We start from the raw sequence: 11,293 nt of genomic DNA on the forward strand, positions 1-11,293 counted from the left end.
GTCGGACCAACCGGGAGGTGATGAGCTGGTCCGACGCCTGGTCCCTCCGTCCAAGGAGCGCAGCAGTGTACAGCTCCACGTGCGGGGGCCGCTCCCAGCTGACTGTTGGGTGATAACGCTCACATGTGAGAACCAACCTCCGACCGTTACATAACCCACGGTTTCTCTGGTTTACTGAGAGCCGTCCGACTGAGATGTGTCTCCACTGCCTCCACAGATGACACTCACACTTATGACAGTGGTTCTCAAAGTGGGAGGCAGGTCCCCCCCCGAGGGCACACGGAAAATTTCAATTTTTAATATTATTTTAATTTGTGCAAATTTTTTTTTTTGTAGGAAATAAAGTGTTTTATATAAAGTTTGTGTAATACCCAAGTCTGTCCACATGGGCGGGGGTCTACAACAGGGGGCACTGCAGACAAATGTCGTCAACCAATAGCTTTATACGTCATCGTCTAGACATTTGAGAGGAAAAGTAGAAGTTCCAAGTTTTTGTTTTTTTGTTTCGCTACCTCTAAGCTAACGACAAGCTAACTGTTAGCCATTTCTGTGCATTCTTTGGATTTTATTTTGACAGTTCTTCATTCGTTTGAATCACTTTGTCTCACATGGTATCTTTAGAGCGTACCTTTGATGATATGATGCTATCTTTTGTTCTTTGGCTAAACTTACTCTTGCTAATATTGACTGAGCTAATTAAGCGCAAACCTTCAGCTATTTGTAGGCTAATTTGGTGTGTTTGTTTAAACCGTCTGTACTAACTGTTTAGGAGACATTGTCTCACACTTTTTGTAATTTTCCGAGCGAGTCATCTGGATGTTTCTGCTGGGTCGGGTTTCAAATCTTCTGATCCTTCGTTGTGTACTCAGTCCACATCCTTCCAAGCGTTGTCAACACTTTCTCTGAATGAAATCAGCCGTGAGTCACATGTGAAGTATTTGATAACTGGGCCGACACCTCGTTCATAAATCAACAGTTAGCCTAATGGCAGGATTCTGTAACGAGTGTAAACACCAGGGCATAAATGAGCCCAGTGAGGAGCGCGAGCGGCCCAGACGAGACGAGACGGGACGAGACGGTGCAGCGGCGTGCAGCGGCGGACAGGACGCGGTGATGCAGAGCAGACAGGACCGGCCTCAGTGTCCACTCACTGGTCGGAAAAAAAATGGAAGGAAAACACACGCAGAGCAAACAGCCGTCGGGGAGAAACTGAATTTTTCAGATGCCAGGAAATACAAAAAAAAAATACACGAAAATATGGAAAAGAAACGCAGCTAAAGTGAGGGACGGGAGACGAACATATGAACACAACCTGCAGTCTGTAATGTGTTCCTTTAATTTTGTGGATCAGTGATGGGGGGGGGGGGGGGGGGGGGGGGTAATCGTTTTACTTAGCCTGAAATTCATGTTCAGTTGATGTATTTACCACCTCCTGTCTCCACCCTGTTCTGACTAAACTAGAGCAAAACATCATGTTGTGTAAGGTGATTTTTTTTTTTTTTTGCATGATTTCCTGTCATTAATCACATTACGTTTAAAACGAATTCTAAGTATTTTTCCCCTGTTTTCATTCAAAAAGTACTACGATACAAACTAGAATGCAGTAACATTTGGTTCAATAATTCATCTTTCCTGAGTTGAATTCAAAAACTTAAGCACTTTCAAAATTAATTCAAAGAATAAAAAATTTTAAAATATTTAAAATATTAAAAAAATAAATAAAAATAAATACATATAGTTGCAGTAAATGGTATTTAAAGCACAATTGTTTAAATATGAAAATATATATTATTTATCATCGTTTTCAAGTCTGTCCTTTTAAATTCACATTTCAAAAACTTAAAAACAAAAAAAAGAAAAAAAAAACATTAAAAAAAAATAAGCCTGGACTTTGCTACGTTGCTAACAAGATGCTAGTTAGCCTGCAGTTACTGAGCCTAACTTCAAAACCAAGCTTGTTTGTTTTTAAATTTTCTGGTCAGACCTTCATCATCATCATCATCATCATCATCATCATCATCAAAGGCCATTGGCTGGTTATGATTTCCTAATCAAATCAATGTTCCAGTTATTGACAGGATCAGCCACGAGGAACGCATCATTATTGGTTATTGATATCAACAAATAAAAACATCAGACAACTTATGCTACAGTCAAACACAGTCAAGAACTGAACGTGCTGAGAGTACAGCGCGAGCGTCGCTGTCCTTTAAGAACACTGCAGCGTGACAGTTGTAACATTAGGTACTTCCCAACAACAGTGGAGCAAAACAGGGGCCCATTCAGGGTGTCAGTGACAGGAAAGGAGAAGTAGAGCGTGTTAAAACACCCTGCAGTGTGTGTGCGTGCGTGTGTGTGTGCGTGTGTGTGTGTGTGTGTGTGTGTGTGTGTGTACATCCAGTTTCTCAGCAGATGCTGTGAAACTGAACATCCAACACCGACTTCTCTAGCGTTCCACTCAGATTTGCATCCTCGCTCCTGTTTCGGGGTCGATCATCTATGTGTGTGTGTGTGTGTGTTGAGAGAGAAAGATGAAGGTGTGCAACAGTCGGACGCCCTGCAAAACACAGACGGAGAGACGAGTGTGTGTGTGAGACACTCCCGCTATGACTGGCGCAGAGCTGCTCATAATGCAACTTTCAGCTCCGCAAAAGAACGTCGAAGTACGAAGTGACTGTGGAGACAGATGGCTGTGAATTTACATCTGTTTATTTGGCTGATGCTTTTGTCCAAAGTGACTTCACAAGAGGGGGGTTAAAAAAAAAAAGACTCCACTAGGGCCTCGAACACATGACCTTGTGCGTGTAAAGCAGCCGTGATATCCGCTACGTTATAAACCCAGAAAGTAAAGTTATTTTTTCGAAGTAAAAAAAATCCCAAAACTGATCTGAGCTCAGTCCAAACATCTGTAGGTCGATCTGTTTGAAAGTAAAGTTATTTTTTTGAAGTAAAAAAAAGACTAAAAATCCCAAAACTGATCTGAGCTGAGTCCAAACATCTGTAGGTCGATCTGTTCAGACTGAGAGACGGGAAAATCACAGAAGAGACAAAGAGACGACTGAAGGACAACGGGAATTCACTGAGTGCATCATAAGGCTCGAGTTAGAGCGACTCGGTGACGACAGGGACCGAAATAAATCGGATGTTTTATGTCCAGAATAATGGCTTCATTTGTCTTTTACTGTTGTTTTCATAAGACGTTTTCTGGACTTGGGCCGCGAGCGTTAAACTCGTCAGCGTGTAGTTGAATTACTGCACTGTCCCAAAAACATCAATTATACTGCAGTACAGAATGTACACAGCTCATATTGGACCACGTCTGAAAAAAAGTCTAAAAAAAAAAAGAAAACTAAAGCTGAAAAATCCATACTCTATACCAGTGATCATCAACTGGTGGCATGCGGGTCGAATCCGGCCCGCTGAATCATCCGATCCGGTCTACGACTGGTGTGTTGAGTAGAGTATAACGAACATAAACAACATGCAACTTTTTTTTAAAAAAGTACGTGGCTGGCTCTGTACTGGTTTGCGGCTGCATTTCAGTCCTGTGATTTCAAGGAAGTCAAAACGACCAATTCTACCAAGAACCGTCTGGTACTGAGTGTCAGCACCGTGTTTGTTCTCTGTAACCGATTCTTCTCTCACATCAGTCAACTTTGCGTCCACGTAATAAAACACTCGGCCGGTGAACCACAAGACGAGAGTTTACAATAAATCTTGGTCATAAAGACGCCGTGACATTTTCAAAGAAACGGCCCTTTAAAAGACGGCCCCGCTATCAGCTGGAGTTTCTGAGCTACTGCTAAAAAAAAAAAAAATCCTCCTCCTCCACTTCCTGTCACTGCAGCTAGAGTTGGTGCTGGGGAAAGTCTGTCAGGAATGCAAAACAACATTCGTCATATTACGAAGGTGTCGAGTCGTCTCACGGCTGAGTGGGCCGAGCAGCAGCCGGGCTGAGCCGACTTGTGAAAGTGGAAAAGGTGTTTTCACCTGGTAATATTTTGTTACAGGTCCAGTGAGTAAAGAAAAAACAAAAAAGAAGATATTTTTGTCAACAGTTTTGGGGGAGCGCAGCCCACGTTTCCACTCATCCACCTGACGACATCAGCATTCATGTAAATCACACTTCTATTTTTGACATTGTGGTTTACTGAACATCTACTGCAGTGTAAAGTAAAACACAGTTAACCCCACTGAAAATACTGAAAATAAAATAAGGAAAATTAAAGGACACTTTCCAAAAATAAATCAAACTTAGAGTCAGCGTTAAAGACAACAAATATGTAGAAACATATTTAAATTATAAAATATGTTGAAACCCGAACTTAGCTAAAATGATCAAATTTGTCAGATATACAACAGTTAGCTGTAATAGCATAGTTTGACTCTAAAAACCTTCAAAAAATAAGCCAATAGTTGTTAAGAATTTCTATTTATCCCCCCCCCCTAAAAATAAGCTAAAACACTCAAATGTTAGCTAAATTATCATATATGCTAAAGGTTAATTTACCATCTAACTAACATCACTAAAAGTTAGCTACGGCAAAGAATGACTAAAGAATTTATGAAAAACTAACGGATACATTTTAACAAAAACCTTAACAAAAAAAAAAAAAAGTCAGCCAAATAAATTAAATTACAAGTATGTTTCATCTTGGCTAATTTTAGCAAGTTCAAATAAACCAAGTTAACTATGTTAAAAGTAATAATAAAAAATAACAATAATAATAATATGGACTTCATTCATGTGTAAGCAGTGCCATTCTTGGGTCCCCAGGCCTGACTTTGGGCAACCCCCAGCAGTTGCTGGTTCATGCAGAGGTTGCCTCCGGGGGCAGCTGTAAAAGCCCTGACGCCACGCGTCAGTGAAAATGTATTTCCAGGGGGCTGACAGAGTATTAGCAAGAATGTGGGTGAGGTTACGACCAGCGCGACCTAACTGGCACCGTGCCCCGCTGCCCCGCTCACGTGATCTGGTCCTATTTGTGGAGATCTGGTATCTGGTATCTGAGCGCCGCGTGGCTAAAACTGGACCAGAGGCTGGAGGGCGGCCGGTCACATGTACGGTACGGACCAGACTCTGATACTAACGAAATAAAGTCTTTCAAAAATCGAATGATCCAATGACGGCGTAAAAAATCGAATGATCAAATGACGGCTCCGCAGTAACTAAGAAGTCGATCAGAGAGCGGGAGATTAGGAATAAAAAAATAGAAAATGTATTGATCAAAGGAGTTAAATTGTTGGTAATTGTTGACGTTTGAGTCAGCGACCTTCTTGTTTGGAGGCCACAGCTCTAGCCGCTTCTCCACAGCAGTGCACATGAGCCAACGATGAGTGGACGACCAGCAGAACCAGAGGAGAACAAACTGCTGGTGTCAAATCACAGCCTCCTCCACTGAATGACTGGAGGAATTTACAACAGGTGTGTGGCCCGGGGGAGGCTCCTGATTGGTGGACAGCGCTGGGCTCCGGTCCAATACAAGGACCGGAAAGGAGCAGCAACAGGGAGGTCTGACCAATCGGGTGAAAGAAGCATGAGCCAGACTGGGATGGAGGGAACCAACTGGGACGTTACGTTGACGTTTGACCACGTGTACGGCAACTTACACGTGGGAGGGCAGCGAGGGGGGGTGAAGGGTGAAGGTGACGTGAAAAAATGTTCAAATAAGACGTCAACACATCTGAAAACTAATAAAATCTGTCAATTCTGTTTCCTCTCTCTCTGCGTTTTAGTTCTTTTCATTCCAGAAAAACACGGAGAGCAACAAGTGCCATTCATGGAATACATTCCAGAAAAACACGTAGAGCAACAAGTGCCATTCATGGAATACATGCTTCTCAACAGAACCTGCGCACCACCGCATTGGTCCACCAGGGGATCAGCAGGATCTGTTTCCAACTAGTTCATTGAGAGCAGCGTCAGCCCCTTTGAGTCACCCGTTACTAAACTTGCTGAACTCCAGCTGCTCGCTCTGCGCTGTAACTCGAACCGTCAGGAATGTGCTGCGGTGTCCACCGACTCCGCGGCCGCTCCACACCGCCGCGTATCTGCGCCGCATCCTTCATCGACAACAAGCTCATTAACCCCCAAAAACCCTCGCCGACAAAGCCCGAGGGTCAACAGTGGGCAGGGGGAACCCTGGAGGGACAGGTCAAAGGTCTGACCTGGATTTCCTGGGTTTGGAGGACCACCAGGGTGAGACGCTAGGTCCGGTGTTTTTAAGACTTTTTAAAACCGGAAAACCACACTCTAGATGAGTAACACGTTCGCGGACCTTTGTGTGACGCACTTGATACTCACATCTGAAACCACCTCCAGATGCGGCGGGGGATACTCGTCACTTAGCGCCGCGTGATGCTGGGTTCAAGGCCGGGGCTCTTCCTCAAGATCCTGCAGACTCATTACCAGTCTGTGTTTTAAGGGATTTACTCGCAGCCAACGACAGCTGCTCCAGAGGAAAAGCCAGCCGGCTGAAGATGGGGGGAGGTAGAGGGGGGGGGCAGCGGTGCACTTCCTAGAAATTCTCCACGTACAAAAGCAGAGGCTTCCCTTCACACTGAGACACCGTTATTACCCCAGAGAAAGTGTGCCACATGCTGCTTTCACTGCCAAACGCTAGGAGATAAATTGGCCGCGTCCTCTTTGACTTTTTCTGACACTGTATTTGCAGTGAGTCAGCATCACTTCATGTTTCTCTTCACACAGCTGCTGGAGCTCGTAAAGAGCAACGGGGATACAAAAAAAAAAAAAAAAAATAGAGACAATTTTTCTCCTGCCAGGGACCACACGTGTGAAAGTGGAGGACACGTCGTTTGGCTCTTCCTGCTCCTCCACTGTGGGGCCTGTGAATAGAGTCGGAGGGGGGGGGCCACAAGGGCCAGATGATTGGCTCTTTATGACGATTTGAAAAGGCAGATCAATGAGATAGAGATCAGATTAAAGGTGGAGCGGGAACGCTCCTCTCCTTTTCTTTCCTTTCTAGCCCCTGGATGTCGTTTTGCAGCAGGAGTCTGTGAAGTCGTCGCAGCTGCCGCCGACTCTCTCCACACAGAGGCCGAGTGAAAGGTCGTCCCTCCAGCTGAGGGCTGTAAATCCAGGACGTAAAAGGGGAACGGCCCACACTCTGCTCAACAGGTGCAGCTCCAGAATGAATGGGCACCCACTTTTTTCTCCCCTTATTTTTTTTTTTTTCGACTCCCCCCCAAAAAGCAAGGGAGGACAAAGAGTGTTGAGACAGGAGCATTCAAACTGGAGAACTTATGACGCCAGAACGGCCCGGGTTCAAACACTGATCGTCCTTCATGAAACATCTGCAAATTAAAGAGATGCGACACAAACTTGGCTTGCGTCCCGTATGCTGGAGCCATAATTTTGGTGAATGAAAGGCCGTGGGCAGTGGGGCACTTCAACATCTTGTGTATATACACACACACACACACTCGCCCACACACAGCAGTGATGGGATGCTGAGAGAAACTCTTTTAAATACACACAATGTTTGTATTTTTTCGGGGGTAGAGAACCAGAGTGGTCCAGTGGTGGTGTAGCTGCCCGGCCCAGATCGGGATCAGCCCAGATCAGGGGGGAAGACCCAGGATAAAAATGACCAAATAACTTAGTGGACTACAGCGCCCCCTAATGAAGTGGCAGGGGAGGAGGAACATCACTGGACTGGAAATAATAATCTTCTTCAGGAAGTAGACGGTTTTCAACTTCGAACATTAGTGAACGTTGTTCTAATGATGATCTGGGTCTTAACGAATAACGAAGCGTTTGGTTGATCAAATATTCTGACCCCGATCTGGACCCTCTGTTCAAATTTTCCTGCAGGAGCACGGGAATGCGCCGCCATCCGTAAATCACTTCCTCTGACGTCACAGCTACGGGAAAATTCACCAAAGCATGAGGTCAGCACGTCACCAAATGTCCCACAGTGAATCATCAGAAATGTCAGGCTCAAACCATGGGTTGTGGCCTAATTTACGCACGCAGCTGTTCCTTAAAAAAAAAAAAAAAATCACACAATTTTTAAACATTAACCACAGCATTTACCTGCAACCGTCGCCTCCGGAGGAGACGGTGTCACGGTACACTGCAGCTTCAAACCCATGTGCGGTCTACAATAATACTTTTTTCTCCTCTTTGTTAGAGCTTCAAACCCATGTGCGGTCTACAACAATAATACTTTTTTCTCCTCTTTGTGTCAGTTTCATCTATAAATAATGTAGTTGCAACAGAAAATGCATTCAACAACAACAAAAAAACCCTGATTTATCAGCCCAGGTGACCCCAAAAAAAAGGGAGCAGCTGAACGTGATGCCAACCAGAGCTGCAGGATTTTGTGCCATTTATAAAAATATACTGTATGTCAAATTATGTGCATCCAATAAGAGTCAAACAGTCATCACGGTGGGTACTTTCCTCCACAGACTGGAGGAGATGAATAATTCAGTAATGATTATTTTCCTGTTCAGGAGTCTGGAACATAAATCTTTTTTTCCCCAATAATCCTTCAACTCAGAGATGTATGATTTTTTTTTCTGCCTGGTTTAAAAAAAAAAAAAAAAAGGATGTTCCTTTATCTCCAGTAAAAGTTGGTCATTAATTTCAAGGTGAATCTCCAGACATGATTTATCACTAAATTATCAAAAGCAGCCTTGAGTAATGCTGGTAGAATGTGGTTTTGGTGTCGATGAGGTCTGATTCATTCAACTTTTTCCAGAGACGTTCATTCCAATGTGAAATTGAATCTTTCTACAACAACAACGTGAACAAACGTGTCACAATTCTCCTATTGTTTTCATGGGCATCGGCTACGGCTAACTTTTGGCCCCAAAGCCGCCACTGTGACGACATCAACCGTGTCCAAAGTCCAACTTTGGTCTGTCTTTTGTCTTTTGTCTTTTGTCTTTTGTCTTTTGTCTTTGCCCTCCTTATGGGCTGCAAACCCCTCTTTTGGAACCTCTTAGTTAAAACCAGACTGCTGTTTAAAGAGACAGTTTAAACCCCAGTGTGAAGCAGCAGTGAAACATCACAGTGACTGACTTTTATTACAGTTATTACAGTTATTATTGGTTATTACAGTTAGTGCTGGATAATTAGCAGCTTTTGTACATATTTTACAGTAAACTGACATCATCGTCTTTGTTCGGAGCCAAGAAATGCTGAGCATGTGAAGAATCTAAAACTGTTTCCTCCAAACAATTACTTCATTTGCGGTTATTGTCTTAGTTATGAAAAAAAAGAAAGAAGAAATTTAGGGCCAGAAGATAGATTTGGGGTCAGAAGAAGGTCACACTGAGGTCACGGAATCCCCCGAAAATGTTTAAGACCATGAAATGTTGTAATGACTTCCTGTGAAAATGAACTTAATTTAATGGAAATCTGTGAACGACGACAGCAACAGGCATTCAGTTCCCGAGGACGGCGACACAGAACCGGCTGTTCAACAACCGTCACGGAAGTCAACGCCATTTATTCCCCTTTCATCTCCACTTCCAGCCATTAAGACACACGTCACACAAATCCAATAAAGACACAAGCAGAGCTCACAGTCCTGCAGCCGGTGTTTTCCTGCCGTTAGAACGACGCCATTATGTTTCTCTACAATCACGACAAACTCTTTAATTTCTGATTTCCTGCGTCTTGCCTCCGGGTTTGGTCCACATGTAAAACGTGTACATCACAGTATACGTATGATGTTCAAAGTCAGGCCAGAGGGCCACATGTGAACCAAAAGATGTGTTCATGAGGCCCTGTAGTTTTATGATAAAACTATTGTAGTTTGTGCAAAATTAACTTTAAGGATTTTTATTCTCAAAAAAATCATAACACTTTAGTTATTTATGGAGGATTTTTATTCTCAAAAAAATCATAACTTTCAGCTAATTCTAGATTTCTTCCAGTCATCCTCAGGTGTTAAATTTTGAAATAACCCGTTGATATCTTTACGAAATTTTCTGCTCCGTTTATTGACAGCTCTGACATTTTCCGCCAGGTTTATCAAGCTCGTTTGCGTGCCCTGCCCGTGAACCCACTGCCGGTGATGAAGATATATCTGATTTATCTGAATGTCACGAGGAATTCTGAGTAGTTTTTGTGCCTAGGGGGCAGCAGCTGAAGCTCTGCACGCTGAGAACAGAAACAGAAACAGTCCAGGCATGTAGGTGAAAACATGACGTGACAGAGAAGCTGCCAGAACAGAAGAAAGATCTTGTTCACATATTAATAGTGAGGTGTCTGGCCAAAATTAAACCACAAACACCCCGGGAAAACACGCACAGATCCGTTATCAGCCTTGTAGCTTCATACTTTCCCACGGGATGAGTAACAGAACCAAAACGGGTTCGACTTAGATTTGAAATACTCAGGTGTAGCCCGGAGAACCTGCTGGAACTGAGGTAAATAACAGCGTTGTTTGTATTGTTTGTATTTAGTTGCGAAAGTCGGGGGCATTGAGAAAACTGAAAAACCAGCAGTGATGGTGTTACAGTAGATTCTTTTTTTTTTTTTTTTTTTTTTACTTTTTTCTTTTTTTTCTTCTCAAGGGCGAGAACACGGAATTTAGAGTGAGAGACCGCGCAAACGGATGGTGTTACAGTAGATTCTTTTTTTTTTTTTTACTCTTTTCTTTTTTTCCATCTCAACGGCGAGAACGCAGATTTTAAAGAGAGATATCGGCAAAATGAGGAAGTAGAAAATCTAGGTGTGAAAGTTTGTTTTCCCTTCATATCTGAAAGAGGAAATTTGACAAGATGACATTTTTAGGTCCGACTGAGACCACGCAGCTTTTTGTCACCTGACGTCAACTCTGAAGTCTGAACAACAAGCAACGCTAAAACGCTACGTTTTCACCATTCTTTACAACAGATACATTTCCGTCTATTTTTAATTGGTGTACTTTTTGATAACGGAGTGATTTCTCACAGATATTTTTTTAGACAACGCAGTGATTCCTCACAGATATTTTTTTAGAATAAGGGTCAATAAATATGCTTGATGAACTGGAAGGTAGCGTGATATACTGTAGGTGGCGCCGCTGTGTCAGTAACACAACAAGTCTTCAAACAGACGCCTTTGTCACAACACGTCATCTTTTACCGTAAACTCTCATTAATACAAAGGGCAACATGAGGGCCAGTCTTTCTTTCAAAATAAAAGCCCATTTTATCAGACCTGGCAGTGAACGCTGACTGAGAACCTTCAGATCAGTTCACAGGAGGTTTTTGACCTCACGGTGTTACACTGACCGTCCATGTCACAGTGCACTTTCAAGAGGTTACGACCTTT

At 43.2% G+C, this 11,293-nt stretch overlaps 1 long non-coding RNA gene across 3 annotated transcripts in view; it reads right to left on the bottom strand.

Annotated features, from left to right (window-relative positions):
* The window catches only part of LOC107988367 (uncharacterized), a 58,087-nt gene that overhangs the window by 30,232 nt on the left and 16,562 nt on the right, over positions 1-11,293 (bottom strand). The window lies entirely within an intron of this gene.

This window comes from Cynoglossus semilaevis, chromosome 3 (genome assembly GCF_000523025.1).
Source record: "Cynoglossus semilaevis isolate Cse_v1.0 chromosome 3, Cse_v1.0, whole genome shotgun sequence".
Taxonomy (NCBI): Eukaryota; Metazoa; Chordata; class Actinopteri; order Pleuronectiformes; family Cynoglossidae; genus Cynoglossus; species Cynoglossus semilaevis.